This window comes from Pezoporus wallicus, unplaced genomic scaffold (assembly GCF_028554395.1).
Source record: "Pezoporus wallicus isolate ANWC-B61680 ecotype Strahan unplaced genomic scaffold, APGP_CSIRO_Pwel_v1 contig_4131, whole genome shotgun sequence".
NCBI lineage: Eukaryota > Metazoa > Chordata > Aves > Psittaciformes > Psittacidae > Pezoporus > Pezoporus wallicus.
In genome coordinates, this window is record NW_026641950.1 from 3,926,629 (window position 1) to 3,942,038 (window position 15,410).

Below are 15,410 nucleotides of genomic sequence, written 5' to 3' on the forward strand. Positions count from 1 at the left end.
ATTCAGAGACAAGAATTGTCAAACGCTTTGCAGAAATCCAGATAGATGATATCAGTTGTCCTTCCCTTATCCACCAATGCTGTAACCCTTTTGGTTAAATAAAAGTTGGAAAAATTGCAAGTTCAAGTGCCTCGTTGTGTCAGAGCTGATCTGAATCTTTTTTATAAATTTAGATTGTTTGTTATATTTGTACTGTCTACTACTTTGGCTTTATGATTTTTTTACTTCACTTAATGGTCAAATTTTTAATTTGGCTTCTTTAAATTTAGAAATTTTCCCTTTGTTCATTTGAAGTGTAAGAGTTGTGCCCAGTTTTGTGACTAGATAGCTACCTAAGCACTTGGAAGCAGACCTAAATCCTATAGCAAACATATTTTTACTGTGTAGCAAATCAGACTCCTGTGTCGGGCTAACACATTTTTCCAAATGGAGAATTAAATACTATGGTAAGTTTTAGTCATATCCACCAAAATCATGGCAAAAAAATAAATTAGCAGAATCTGTTGTCTCAGAAAAAAAAAATATTGGTATAATTTAATTTTATTTAATTTAAGGGGTTTTCTTATGACTGTTAAAAGCAATATTGCACACTTCAAAAAGTTGACACCAAGAAGTTTTCTTCTTCACTGTTTCACCCAGAAATTGGGGGCAGGGGTCATTTTGTGATTGGTGCAGAATTGCCCCTAGCATGTCCAGTATATTGACAGTGGAAGTTCTCTTAGCAAGAAATCTTTAGCAGTGAGTAATAGAAGCCCTTTAGAAATTGAGAAACTGAGATAATCCTGCTGAGTTGTGAATATGTAGAAGCATATGAGATCACTTTTAAACATTACTGGTTTGCAAACAGAAATAGAGGTTGTATTGATCTGCATAGGCTCATCTACTTTTTTTAAACAATAGATGTTTTGATTGTTATGGCAATAGTGCTGAATGAGTGGTTAAGTCAGTAATGTTTGCAAGTTTCTGGCATTTGGTGCCTTTTACTGCTCTGACTTCTGAATCTATTATGAGCAAGGCTAGATGATGGCATGATAACAGTGCCAGGCAGCAGGAGAGCTCTGTGTATGCTGGAGCTCCCTTATGTGTCAGTAATGGAGCTTCAGTTCTGAGAAATATTATGATATCTCCTTATTCAGAAATACTTTTTACAGTGCCTACTGAAAGCAATGAGAAATACAAGGTCAGAGGAGAATGAAACACTCAGATAAATTGCAGTTCTTCAGACTAGTCTGCAATCATTCTGAGTAAATGGTCCAGCAAAAAAGTATTGGATAATTGGAACTGGATTCTCTTGTCCATTTATTGGCATTTGTGAAGTTATTCACCTAGGTGTTTTCCAGGTAATTCTGTTTTCAGTGACTTACAACTGCAATCATCTTGCACTTGTAACTTGTGTTTATAATGTTTAAACCCCAGAAACACAAAAGCACTTTATGCACACATTTCTGAGTTCTCCCCTGGAATAAAGTTGTTTCTGAGTGAAATGGGAAGCTGCTGCATAAGGACATTCTTTATACAGTGTTGGTCTGAGTAAGTAATGGACATGTTTCTGGCTGAGTCTGTAGAAAAATGTGGGTCTAGTATTTTCCTATTTTCTGAAAGAACTCCCTTCTGCCATGAAATTGAGAATGTAAATTCAGGACTGACTCAGAAATGGAGTGAATCACATGCAACACTCCCCACAGTCTCTCGGGTCTTCCTTGGAGGCTTTGTGACTGTGTTTCTTTTGTGAATTTAAATCAGATGATTGCAGCCCCAGGGCATGGTAACAGTCATGTATTACTGCTTCTGGAAGGATTTGGAAAACTCTGTCACTAGTATGTCCCAGGTATGGAAAAAAGCTCTGCACATCCTAAACCCTCCTATTTTATTGGTTATCTGTGTTATGTAGGAAGGATTTCTCTCACTGTCACATGTACACCTACACTCCCCAAAATTCCCAAATGATACACCATCCAGCAGCATCTAAACACCTGCTGTTCAAAGGCAGAGCAGTAAATACTAATCTTGCATTACAGCATGCTGTAAGCCTTCCTCATTGTGGGATGCTGTTAAGTATCCATCTGTATTACAAGATAGAAACATGTTGTGGCAAGGTTCCTGACTAAGGCTGTATTCAGAATTTAGGCAGTAAACGGTGCACAGAAACCTGAAGAAGAAAAATGAAATAAAGAAAAAAAATTAAAACACTTCTTTAAATAGAGCAACATTTAAAGGAAGTTATGTTTTTTTTTCCATAGGGTAAATTTATGGCACAACATCCTCCTTAATGTTATAGGATCATAGAATAGCTAGGGTTGGAAAGGACCTTAAGATCATCTAGTTCCAACCCCTCTGCCATGGGCAAGGGCATCTCACCCCAGACCATGTCACCCAAGGCTCTGTCCAACCTGGCCTTGAACACTGCCAAGGACTGAGCATTTACCATTTCTTTGGACAACCCATTCCAGTGCCTCACTACCCTCACAGTAAAGAACTTCTTCCTTATATCTAACCTGAACTTCTTCTGTTTAAGTTTAAACCCATTACCCCTTGTCCTGTTGCTGTAGTCCCTGATGAAAAGTCCCTTCCCAGCATCCTTCAGATATTGGAAGGCTGCTATGAGGTCTCTAAGCAGCTTCTTTTCTCCAGGCTGAGCAGCCCCAACTTTCTCACCCTGTCTTCATATGGGAGGTGCTTCAGTCCCCTGATCATCCTCGTGGCCCTCCTCTGGACTTGTTCAAACAGTTCCATGTCCTTTGTATGTTGAGGACACCAGAACTGCACACAGTATTCCAAGTGAGGTCTCAAGAGAGCAGATTGGAGGGGAAGGATCACCTCCTTCAGCCTGCTGGTCATGCTCCTTTTGATGCAGCCCAGGACATGGTTGGCTTTCTGGCTTTCATGGTTGGCTTTTGTGCGAGTGCACACTTCTGTCTCATGTTCAGTTTCTCATCAACCAACGCCCCCAATTCCTTCTCAGCAGGGCTGCTCTGAATCTCTTCTGTGCCCAAGCTGTGGCTGTGCCTGGGATTGCTCCTACCCAGGTATAGGACCTTGAACTTGGCCTTGTTGAACTTCATGAGGTTCTCAGGGGCCCACCTCTCAAGCGTGTCAAGGTCCCTCTGGATGGAATCCCTTCCCTCCAGCGTATCAACCGAGCCACGCAGCTTGGTGTCATCGGCAAACTTGCTGAGGGCGCACTCAATCCCACTGTCCATGTCACTGACAAAGGTGTTGAACAGGATCAGTCCCAACACCAGCCCCTAAGGGACACCACTGGTTAACTGGTCTCCATTTGGACATTGAGCTGTTGACCACAGCTCTTTGCATGCAGCCATCCAGCCAAAAATATAAAGTCGTAATGAACTTGTTTGTGCACTTACTGGAAAGCATTGTATTTTCATATACTCATGAAGGCGAAAAACAGGGATCTGGGCATTTTGACAATGATAGATGCCATCTCTATGTGTATTTTTCTGCTCTGTATGGACTAGTTCAATGCTCAGTAAAGTAAATAGAATGATTCCTTGGATTCATTCTTCTGTATATCATCTAATGGCTTATTTCATCATCACTCTGATTCATCATCTAATGTTTTTACTCTTTTATATGTGTAGATAGAGGCTTCAAAAGCTAATGTTTAACTCTAGCTGGTGCTATTAGGTGATTCTTGATTTTGTCTTATCACATGTACTTGAAACTAGCATCTTAAATGCAGTGGTGAGCAAGAAAAAAAAAAAGATTTAAAAAATCATGGCTCTCACAACGAAAGGAAGTATCCTAAAAAAGGGGGGGATAGCTCACATGCAGTCAGCTTGTTGACTGTGAACCGGAATGATGTGAGGATTGGTTTTTAGGTGTCTTCCCTCTGCTTAATTTGCTGTTCTGACAACTGTTTTCTTCATTATCTTATTTTCATCTCAATAATTTGTTTCCTTTATTTTCTTCACTCTTACATTCTTGGCCATTAGAAAATACTTTCCTTCCAAAAGCTCTTTGACCAATTTGTTTCCCATAACAACAACAATAATAGGAGAAAAACACTACTTTTTATAGTAATTTAAGGGCCAAAATTCATCCTTTGTTACTTACATGCAGTCATCCTTTCAGTGGGATTTGCACTCGTTACTGAGGATAAAAATCTGGCCTGTGTATCACAGCCTACCCTTCCATGTAACTATAACACGTAACTGTAATAAACCAGCAAGACTTCATTTATTTACTTCAAAATGGAGGGAATAATATGATTAATTATCTTCTAGTGTTCGCATACCTATCCCTCCTTCACATCCTCTCGTGCTGTAGCTGATAGCTAATCTTTCATTGCATCATGTGCTTGAGCCTTGGTCTAGCTAATACAGTAAGTGGAAAAAATGTCAGCTGTGGCTTCATGGCCTTTCTATTCATCACAGATTTTGCTGAGGGAGGGAAATTGCTGTAACACTACTGTGCATTCAGCCAGCTCCCGTGGGAAGGGGCCTTGGTGCACTCACCCATCCCTAGCACTGTTCACCTAGGAGTTATTGCACTCAGAAGGTCAGCAGGGCATTGCTGGCTTCTTTCATGTGGTCAAAGGAGGGTTTATGTGGCCATCGGGACAGATAAGTTGTGTTGAGTGTGATTGACTATGAGAGTGCTTTTTTTAATTCCTAGGCTCTTGTCCCAAGCAATACACATGCCCAAGAGTGGTGAGGGTATCCAGAGAGAAAGGCAAATTTTCATTAATTGCCCATAACTTTATGTGATGCTAATGATAAGCAAAAGGTTCAACAGTAGCTAGTGAGAATGACAAAGAAACCCTTCAGTCTGATTATCCTAGCTATTACAGCACTGCTAAGAAGTTGGAAACCAATCAACAAAAAAAATACATTATTAAAAGCTGGAGAGACCAAAGAAAGAGAGCAAACACCACATATTAGATAATACAATAATAACATTTTTCATGTCTCTAATTATTTCATGTCTGTGCAATTTTTTTTTTTACCTTAAGAGTCTTAAATCTAGATTTTGGGCTTAAATTTTCAAGGTGAAGTCCCAGAAGACCTACTGGTTTTTAAAACCACTACCAGCTTGAAAACCTAACAGCACATTGGTTTGGCTTTTTGATTTATTAGGAAGCAGGCTTAACTGAACTTACTGGCCAGAATCTAAATAAGTCTTGCTGGATTTCTGCTTTGCACCTGCAGAAGCAGCTTTATAGAGCTACTTCCCTCTCTAGATATTGTACACTATCAATATAACCTCCACAGAAGAATAAAAGAAGGAAGAGAATTGTTGATAAATGAAGAAAATTGCAGTGACAATGTACTTTGCTGTAACCCTTCTGTGCTGAAATTAGAGGCAATGGTCCCAGTGAGGCTTATGGGACAGCTCAAAAAACCACTATTCTCTGAAATATCTTTCTTCTTGTGCTGGGATATATTCCTAGAAATAGTGTATAGATGAATGCAAGTGATTTGTTGTTTTGTTGGTTTTGGGGGGTTTTGTTTTCTTTAAAAGTATCATTGAATTTATTCCTTAGAAACTGTTGTAACTTTCTATTGGTTCAATTATTACAGGGAGAAAAAAAGACTGAACTGAGGAAGAGTGGGAAAATAAAGACAGTATTTCTTTCTTGTGTAAGAAACAGGTAAGACTCAGAAGACCGTAATATTGCAAGTACTTATTTACAACATAATAACAACTGTGAGGTTTTTGGTTAAGTTCACAAATACTGGCATTTTTTTATTTAAACTTATTCAGACCTTCACAGTCTTGACTACCTAAAAGACAGTGATTTAAAATTCACTGTCCTTTCTGATTAACTGATGCAATGAGTACACTGCCATGTACTGTCTGTGCCACTATATTGACCTGTTCTGCATTGGATAAGCAAAAGATGACATTTGATTTTGTACCAGCACACTAGGGGTGTATGTGTTTCAGGTTCCTTGATTTACATTTTGGGTTTGTTGAAGGGGGAGGGAGGATTCTTTTCTTTTCCTGCCATTCCATTGCCTGAAAGCTATAAATGCCCCAATTTTTCCTAGTATTTCTTTTTCTTTTGTCCCAGGTACCCAGCTGTGCATGAAATAATGCTCCCCATATGTGTTCAGCATTCCCATTACTGGTGTCTGTGCAAGTCACCAGAGTTTTCCTAATAAAGCCAGGTTTGATCTTTCATAAGTTCTCAAATGAAGAATCTAACCGTATTCATTATCCTGAAGACAGATAGACTTCCCTGCCACTTCCCTTGTAAAACAGCTGTAAGAAACAGTAAAGCATGCTTGGTCCAAAAACAAAGTCCAGCCCCAGAGCTATTCAAGAGTGCGTAAGCATGAGGCAGCCAGGCTTTGGCGGGCCCTTCGCAGAAGGGTGGTGCACCAGATGGAGAGTGATCCTGAGGAAGGGAAGCAGACAGACTGACAGAGACTTCACAACAGAGGAAACTAAAACCCAGAAAGAGGCTTTTTTGACTGACAGGCTGGTTTAGGGAGGAAGGCCTTGTCCAAGGCAAGGGTTTCATGATGTATGTGCTGACTGCTGGGGTGATGGCCCCAATTTCTGCTCCTTCCTTGTGACAGCACTGGCAGTAGTGTGACAAGACAGGGAGCCAGATGACAGAGCTGACACATCAGAAAACTAACCTGCTTGCTGTCATGCTGGTATGTTTGTGGCTGGCAGGATGAATACTTGGTCATATTAGTTTTTTCACCTGGTCTCCCTCAACCCCAGGAGCGTGTGCGCTAACATATATTGGAAACAAGCACAGCCAGGTGGGAGGTGGTGATATCTCCTTTGTCAGAAGCTTGTGACTAGTCAAGGCTAAGGGAATGTGAAGTTACAGCCCATGTCAACAGAACATTTCCTGTGTTCATGAAAATACATGAAACAGCTCTTTTCTGTCAGTGAAAGTTTCCCCTGACCGGAATCACCTGTGAGATTTTGCATCTTAATAGTAGCTCTGGTCAGAAAAGGAGAAAGTAGATCTGAATCTCTTCTTGTCAAAGGAAGATAAGCGAAGAATTTAGATCAATATAGTAGATACTGGTAGTTACCTTTCAGTTACCTAAAGTCAAAATCATGCTAATTTATGAATGATTTCAATATTACCTCATTTTAGAAAAGAATGAATAAATTAATGAACATTATGAAAACCAAGACAAGGATCTCCAAACCTGAAAATTCTATTAAAATATTACAGGTAGTCTCAGAAAATATCCTGACAAGTGACAGAATTTAATGATGGACATGTAGCTATTTGAGCCATCCATTGTTTGCCAAACAGTAAGATAACGCTTAACTTGAAAATACACACATGTGTTAAATTTGGTAGCGCTTTCTCACAAGGAAAACAAAAGGAAATCACTTCCACTTGATTTTGACAGCTAAATAAAATATAGCTTATCATTTCTGTGAAGTTCTTTCACAATACAATTAATTTAATTTTTTCTCATGTAGAAGTATACCTGCCGTAAGTTTTCTCAGCTTATAAGAACATAAGTTTTCAGTGTATTAAGGAACTGAAAAATCAGGTACACATTGCTTGGTGCTTTAATAACGAACAAAACACAAGGAAGTCTGGATCTTAAAAAATTAATGTATGCTCTCTAATGTTTCGATCATTTTAACTGGTGCATCTTACTATTTTAAGGAAAGTAGTTAGACATGGATAAACTTGGTCTGAAGGGTGATTTAGCAAAGTAAATAGGAATGAATAGGTTCAGTTTTGCAAACAAATTTTAAATCTAGTATGAACAGAGCTTGTGTTACAGCTAAAACATATGACTCCTAGGAGCTATTACTATTAATGTGTTTTCCCCTTTTTGCAGGTTTTGCCTATAATAAATTCACTGAGCAACACATACAGACTTCTGTCCAATGCTATGAGAATTAACCAAGGCACATTAACCACAGGAAATCTTCAAAGGTACAAAAATATAATGCTTATTCAGTAATTAATTAAACCAAACAAGCCATCAGCATGTGCTACATAGCCTGAGTATTATGTCAGGTCAATAATTAAACTGCAGTAAATCTTCTGGAGGTTCTATCCTGCCAAACTTTAAAGGCTCAAGACTAACCCAAGGACCCTTAACATTTTAGTGAGCCAGTAAATGATTACACAGATAGCTTTTCAATCTAAAGTTTGCTACTATTAACTTTCTATTTTTTAAGACATCCAGAAATTGTATGTTTTGTGGTTGTTGAATAATATCCTGTGAACAAAATGTATGCCGTTCTTGAGTTTATGAAAAAGAATACTTTATGGGCTTGAGTTATGTCAAGATAAAAGTGTGCTTTTACTGCAGGGAAATATATACATGAAACAAAAAGTAATGGTTTGGAATTTTCCCTTGTTTATGTGAACATGACGATTATGAAAACTTGAAGCTAATCTCACTGTATGCAGCTGGTCATGGTAAAGAAAAGCATTATGCAAGCTGTCTTATGTGACTGCCAAAGCAATTCCAAAAGATCTGCAGTAGTTACGTGCTTTCAAGGCCTGGCTGGCTTTTAGGTAGGATTAGGAGGTCACAGCAAGTTGTGTGGTGACCTTGTGATGTGGGAATTATGGCACTAGGCTGTGTATCAAATCATATGTCTCAACTTAACAAATAAAAATATAAAGCCACAAGACAGAGCACAGAGGAGGAAGCTTGAAATGCTCGGAGATTCATTTTTTCCCTCATCTGTATTATGTTCTGTCACCTCATTTACATAAAGTATATCTGGTTAAACAATTTGCAAAAGCATGTGATTTAATAGCAAGTATACGTGTGGCAGAGGTAAATTTGGATTTAAAATTAAGACATTACCAGCAATGCAAGACAGCTGGTATACATCAAGTTTATTTCATGTGTGAGTCTTTGGAATTTTGTTTGGATCCCGTTATTATTTGACATGTTAGCTCATAGTTTATTTTAATTACAGAATATTTAAGTTGCCAGGTCTTCAGATAAGGTTTCATAACAATTAGAATGAATATAAGATTATTCAATCTTATTCATTCTGCTTTCTTTTCCCTCCAGATGTATGGCTATATATTGGTCCCATATAAAGTGCATATTGTGTGCTTGCATACAACGTATCACGGCTGTCCTATGCCATCAATCTAATCATTATCTCCAGTTCCATCTTTGTTTTCTCTCAGCTTTATCTAAATTTTTACTAGATTTATCTATAGGTACATCTATATTTTTCCTAGGTTGCTTTGAAAGAGGTCAACTAGAGTAGGGCCAAGAATTTGGCCTTAGATTTTTGTAGAAGTGGAAGTTATGAAATAATATGATTTGCATGAGTGATTTTGCTTTTGTTGAAGAGAATGAATTGCATCAGTATTATGTCCAAATGCAGGAAGCACAAATAATCTTATGAAGGATTTTATGTTTATTTATATTTATATTTATGAGAATTTTGAAGCAATTTTTTCAGATACAAAGATTAATATAAAAATAATAATAAAAAAAGCTTGGATTTATCTAACCTGAAACTTTAGAGGTTCACTTTTCATTGAGTACATCTTCTGCTGTTGTAGAGAGATTTCACAAGAAAAATTTATAAACATACTTTTTCTGTACAGATTTAAGGTCATGATATCTCATACAATGAAACTATAACTGTGAAATATACATAAATGTAGTTCATATTTGTCAGTATTAGGAATTTAGAACATTTATTATGAAATAAAGTGTTATCATTTGCACTATGGATAAAATAGTTGGAAAGTTCCAAGAAAAATAAAAAGGTGGCTTTTTGACCTGAAGCTTAAAAATCATGTCTCTTATGTATATAATATATTAATGACACTCTCAGTGCAAAGACTTTCCTGGCACATTATCCATTGACATTCCAAAAGCCAACTTCAGTTAATTACATTGAATACAACTTAACCCTTGGGGTCAGGTTTTTTAGAAATGTAGTTTCATTACTCTATACACACGTATCCTAGTCCTAGTTCCAAACAGGCTTTTGGATCCCAGTTTATTTTGGGGAAGTATAAGGGCTTGAAAAATCCCTTTCACTTCATCTGAAATGAGCAGGATCTTGAAACAAGAACTGGAGAGGCTTGCATTATGGCATTTCACTCCAGGTTACACGGCTTAGGACAGTGAATCTGTGTGAGAGATCTATATATAAGTCAAGAGTACTGGGCTGACCATTGGTGTGTCCAAGCAAGAAACCTGGCTAGATGGTCAGATGGGTCTCACAGAATAACTTGGAAAATTCCCAATGGGCAGTAAACTATTAGGAGAGGCTGGGAAGCTGAGAAAAAGAGACATACAGCAAGTGCAAGTATAATTTTTTACAGTTCACCACATTACCCTTTACGCACATGGAGGGAACATCCACTGGTCTATCAGCAGAAGGTATTGCTGAGTGTCCTGCTAAAAGGTGTATAACAGAACCATGATCTTTTTGTAGGGTTCCTCTTTCTGTGCTGTGATATTTCGTTGTCATCAGTTGTCTGCACAGGGTGCAGCCAGGTCATGCTGAATTTGTAATTAGGCAGCCTTTCTCTAGCCATGATCTTGTAAAGCATCTTCATCTCCTTTTCTAGAGGCTTTTTCTTTGTTTCCTGCTGAAAGTTCACAAGGAAATACCTTCCAAAAACAGGGTAATCCCTTGGGAAAAATCCTCTGTCACTGAGGTACATCTCTGTGTTACATGCATATACATGTTGAGACATGCACCCACACAAAGATTATCTACTAAAAAGCATGAATTAAACTATTTGCTTCTGCATACCTCCCAGGTGACCTTTGTCATCAGTGACCTTAATTCTATCTCATTAGTATATTCCACTTTTGGAAGCAAAACTGATTCATTCTCAACTATTTTTTATTCTCATGCTGTCAAGTTTTTCAGTTTGGAAAACAGGATTATGCAGAAGGGGACTATTAGCTGAAAGATAAGGGTGTTTCCACCTAAATGCATTAGGGTAAATAGCTTTTAACTATTTGTCTCTCCAAGGAGACACAAATTTGCCCCTTCAGTTTCTCTTTATTTTGTGACTTTCTTGCCCACAGCACATTTCTGATCTGACCTGGTAAACACATGCTCTTTCCATTTAGTTTCCTTTTCCATCACCCTCTCACACACAGACATTTTATGTTTCTCTATATACACCATCAATTAAGACGCAGAGGGAGTTTTTTTTTACAGCCTGTCAATACAGTAGAAACTCTGTGATCTAGGACTTTTCACTTTAGAAGCTGTGAAAATGAAGATTCTGGGATTCACTTTTAGTATATCCATAACCTACCACATGTCACTTACCCAAAGCAGCAGGCACTTATTTGCCTTTGTGGCTGCTCATCCGTATTAAATTAGTTCACACCGGTAGAGGTACAAAGAGGAAGTACGAGGTTTTTCTCCTCTGTTTCCTCCTGCACCTTAGTGAAGGGGTTCTCAGCTGCTGTTTAGGTTGCTTCATTGGCTTTTTTAGAAGAAAGTTTCTTTGCACCGCATGCTTTAATAAGGGGATGGTAGTCAGCAGTTTGGTGGGCAGTATGCTGAGAATATGCTCAGGAAAAGAGATGGGCAAGAGAAAAATAGATCCATAAACTTCCTTCCCTACCTTGCACCAAACTGAAGGCAGAAACTTGTGTGTAACTGTACTCTTAACATTTAAAGATTAAGTTTTTTAAATGCCAGTCTCTGGAAGTATTTGTGAACCTTTTCCCACATTTAGGTAGTGCTTTTTTCCTGTAAGAGCCAAGTCACTTGCTTCCTATCCAGTATCAGTTTCATTAACATGCCTTAGTGGAAAGTTGGCCCTATGGAAGAGCATCGAAATAAGACACACATAGTCTGATAAAAAATAATTCTAACATTTCATGCAGTCATTTTTTAAAGTGGATTTTGTAAAATAATTGTGTGTCACTATTTCCTCTACTCCTTCCAAAAATTTCCATTCTGCTGCATGTTTAAAAAGAATGGAGAACTTTTCAGCCACACATTTCTACTGCCAGTAGCTTGATCCGGAGGCATCCCAGTTTTTCTTTCAAAAATGCATATCTGTATTAGGAAGTAGGCCTATAACATCATTAAGATTATAATGATCATAGAATCATAGAATCACAGGAATGTTTGGGTTGAAGGGGACCTTAAAGATCATCTTGGTACAGCAGGGACATCTCCCACTAGACCAGGTTGCTCAAAGCCCCATCCAGCCTGGCCTTGTTCAGTGCCAGGAATGGGGCAGCCACAACTTCTCTGAGCAACCAGTGCCTGTGCCTCATCACCCTCACAGTAAACAATTCCTTCTGTATATCTAACTGAAATCTACCCTCTTTCACTTTAAAGCCCTCCTTGTCCTGTCACTACATGCCCTTGTAAAAAGTCCCTCTCCAGGTATCTTGTAGGACTTTAAGCACTGGAAGCTGCTCTAAGTTCTCCTGGAGCCTTGTCATCTCCAGGCTGGACAAGCCTGGGTCTTTCAGCCTGTCTCCATAGCAGAGGTGCCCCAGCCCTCTCATCACTTTCATGGCCCTCCTCTGGACTTGCTGCAACAGATCCACGTCCTTCTTTTGCTGGGGGTCCCAGAGCACAGTAGTGCAGGTGGGGTCTCACAAGAGCAGAATAGAGGGGGACAGTCACTTCTCTTGATCTGATGGCCAAGCTTCTTTTGATGCAGCAGCCCAACTTACAGTTGGCTTTCTGGGCTGTGAGCGCACACTGAATCTGGATCATGTTTATTTTCTCATCAACCAACAATCCCATACCCTTCTCGTCAAGGCTGCTCTCAAACCATTCTCTGCCCAGCCTGTATTTCTCCTTGGGGTAGTTTGGACCCATGGGCAGGACGTTGCACTTGACCTTGTTGAACATCATGAGGTTCACACAGGAACTATATTGCATGATATAGTCAGAGAATAGAAAGAAAGAATACTAGAAAGAGAACTTTTTTATGGCTCTATGTTTTAAAACCAGAATAACTAAAGAAAACAGCTAGAGAAAAAACATACAGACAGAACTGCCTAATGTGCCATCAGTGGTGAGATACAGTAACATTAAAACTGTAAATGTTTTTTGAGTGAAGTGTATGGATAAGATTAACATTTCTTCACAGAGGACTTTTTTGGTCATCTAAGAAAAAGATGTATCTGCAATTGCTTAAATCTAGTTGCAGTGGGAAAAGCACTTGGACATGTGTTTATGTATGTATATGTGCTATTGACATAGCAATGAAGCAGCTTACTGACTCAGGGCCAAGAAACCCTAATGGCAAAACTTTCCAGCATTTGTTGTTGTCTTGCATATTTACAGAACTAAGACAACATTTCTTTGCTCATTTTTGCCTCAAATTGCAATCATTTTCCCTACCACCTCCTCAGTCTGTTCCCAGATGGAAGAAGGAAATGGCCTATTATCTGTGTCATATGAAGGCCTGGTAGGTTTTGTTCTTTACAAGCAACCAAATTATGTGTTAGTGAAGCACAGGCTCTTACCTAAATAAATGTTGAGTGTGAGGGTTTTACTTCTGAGGAAGAATTCAACCACGTTTTGCACTTTATTCCTCATGTGGAAGAAAAACGCATGGGTTTCCAACCAGTTTTGCATTTCCTAATATATAGGAGTGTGTACAGACAAGAGATGAGGTGTACACAAGTGATTCTCTAAGAAGTAATCATCCTTTTCTCAGCTCCTTTGCTGCTACACTGCAGTGAGAAAGCTAATTAATTGATTAGCCTGGTATTTAGAAGAACTTAGTCTCACCTTCTTGCTCCAGTCTAGACTTCCTGTATGATAGTACTACAGTTACTGCCACAGGGAAAACAGTGCTTCAGCATCTCATAGGGAACCTGCAAAAAAATAAATACATTTAAGGTTACGAGGTGCTTGGATAATGCAGTAATGGGATGCTCATAAATGCCACAGAGTACTCACAGGCTTCATGACTCAACAGTTGAGTATCACACAGTGGGCAGGTTTACCTCTAGGAATGTGTCCAAGCTGGTTCCAACTGACAGAGTTCTCAGACCCCTTGCTTATTAGGTCCAGAGCTTCTATGGGATTTTGAAATCATGAAAGATGTAAATTAGGAAGACTAAGACAATAAAATATAATTACTGATTAACAAAGCAGGTCTTTATAAACATTAATGCTATATCTCTAAGTAGCTGGAGACATGACTGAGTGACAATATTCAACCATGCAACTAATTGAAAGCAAATAAAGATATGATGAAAAGGGAATTGTAATTGAAATTAAAACAATCTTCACATGCATTTTTAGATTTTTATACACACATTAACTTTTTCTTTCAGATAGGAGGCCTCCCCCACAATTTTTCATAGTTGAAATAGTACCAAATTAAACCATCATGTACATTGTGTTTTCCTGAATATTTAAAACTATGCATATATACTGAAATCATCCAGATTACCACAAAACAACAAAAGAATACAGTTTTTCTATGGAAACCAGGACTTTGAATTTAGGTTGTGATTTAGATAAATTTGTAAATATCCCAACTAGTGGCCATGATGCCATAGAACTGGTGTTTGCAGTTAGGTTACACTAAATATTATAGAAGGATTATATTCTGTGATGCTCAGAACGAACATAGTGAATAGCCTTTACACGTCAAGTTACTCAGCTGGATCATGGTGAATTTTTTGCCTTATGAAAGAAGATAAATATTTTGAGAATATTTGGGGTTATTTTGGTAAATTTTATCTTTTTCTCCTGATTTCCATTCTAGTCACTACCAAGTGCTATCATATCAGCTTCTGAATGCATGGTCTGATTCTCAGGTACACTGAGATTTTCTTCTGGGTCTCTGCTGAGAGATTTTCTCCCGGTCTGAATATTGTGTGGATAACATACATGGCACAGGCTGGGATAAAAATAAAGAGAAGTGATACAGAGATGAAGCTGAAGCATGATGCTGAAATACAACAGCAGCAAAGATCTGACTATGAGCTCAAAGGATATTAACTGGAATAGATGGCACAGGGATGGTTAGAGGTGTTTGCTTGAAAACAAGGTGATGAGACAGAGCTAAGTGGATCTGTCATATTCCAGGAACGTTTCAAAGGTAGAGTTGTTTATTCAGGTTCTCAGACTCCTGAAAAATTTGTGGTGATTTTTATTAATGTGCAACTCTGTCATAAGACCAATATCATGAGGTTCCCATGTGATTCATAATGGTTATACATAAAAGTTATACAGCTTCCACTGTCTAACAAGCAATTTTACAAACATAACTTCTAACTTATAAATCACTAGTTCTAAGGGTATATAGGATACACTGACATATTCCTTTAAAAAAGATTTGCTGGGTAAAATCTTTAGAGGCCCTGTATAAGATTAATTATTAGAGTATCACCATTATAATATCTGAACAAGCCATTTACTGCTGGGGCACTTGCCCCACTGTAACTGACATGTATGCAATTAACTATTGAGTTAATACACATGATGATATACTTTGGGTGACA

The 15,410-nt window shown here is 38.3% G+C and overlaps 1 protein-coding gene across 4 annotated transcripts in view; it reads left to right on the forward strand.

The window, feature by feature from the left end:
- The window catches only part of SULF1 (sulfatase 1), a 122,840-nt gene that overhangs the window by 17,980 nt on the left and 89,450 nt on the right, over positions 1 to 15,410 (forward strand). For 2 of the 4 annotated variants that reach the window (XM_057426177.1, XM_057426174.1), the window contains exons 2-3: positions 5,541 to 5,611; positions 7,794 to 7,891. The exons of 1 other annotated variant lie outside the window; for it this stretch is intronic. The gene's annotated coding sequence lies outside the window, so the exon portion shown is untranslated. The remainder of the gene's footprint in view (positions 1 to 5,540; positions 5,612 to 7,793; positions 7,892 to 15,410) is intronic. One more of the 4 variants, XM_057426175.1, reaches the window with a different exon arrangement.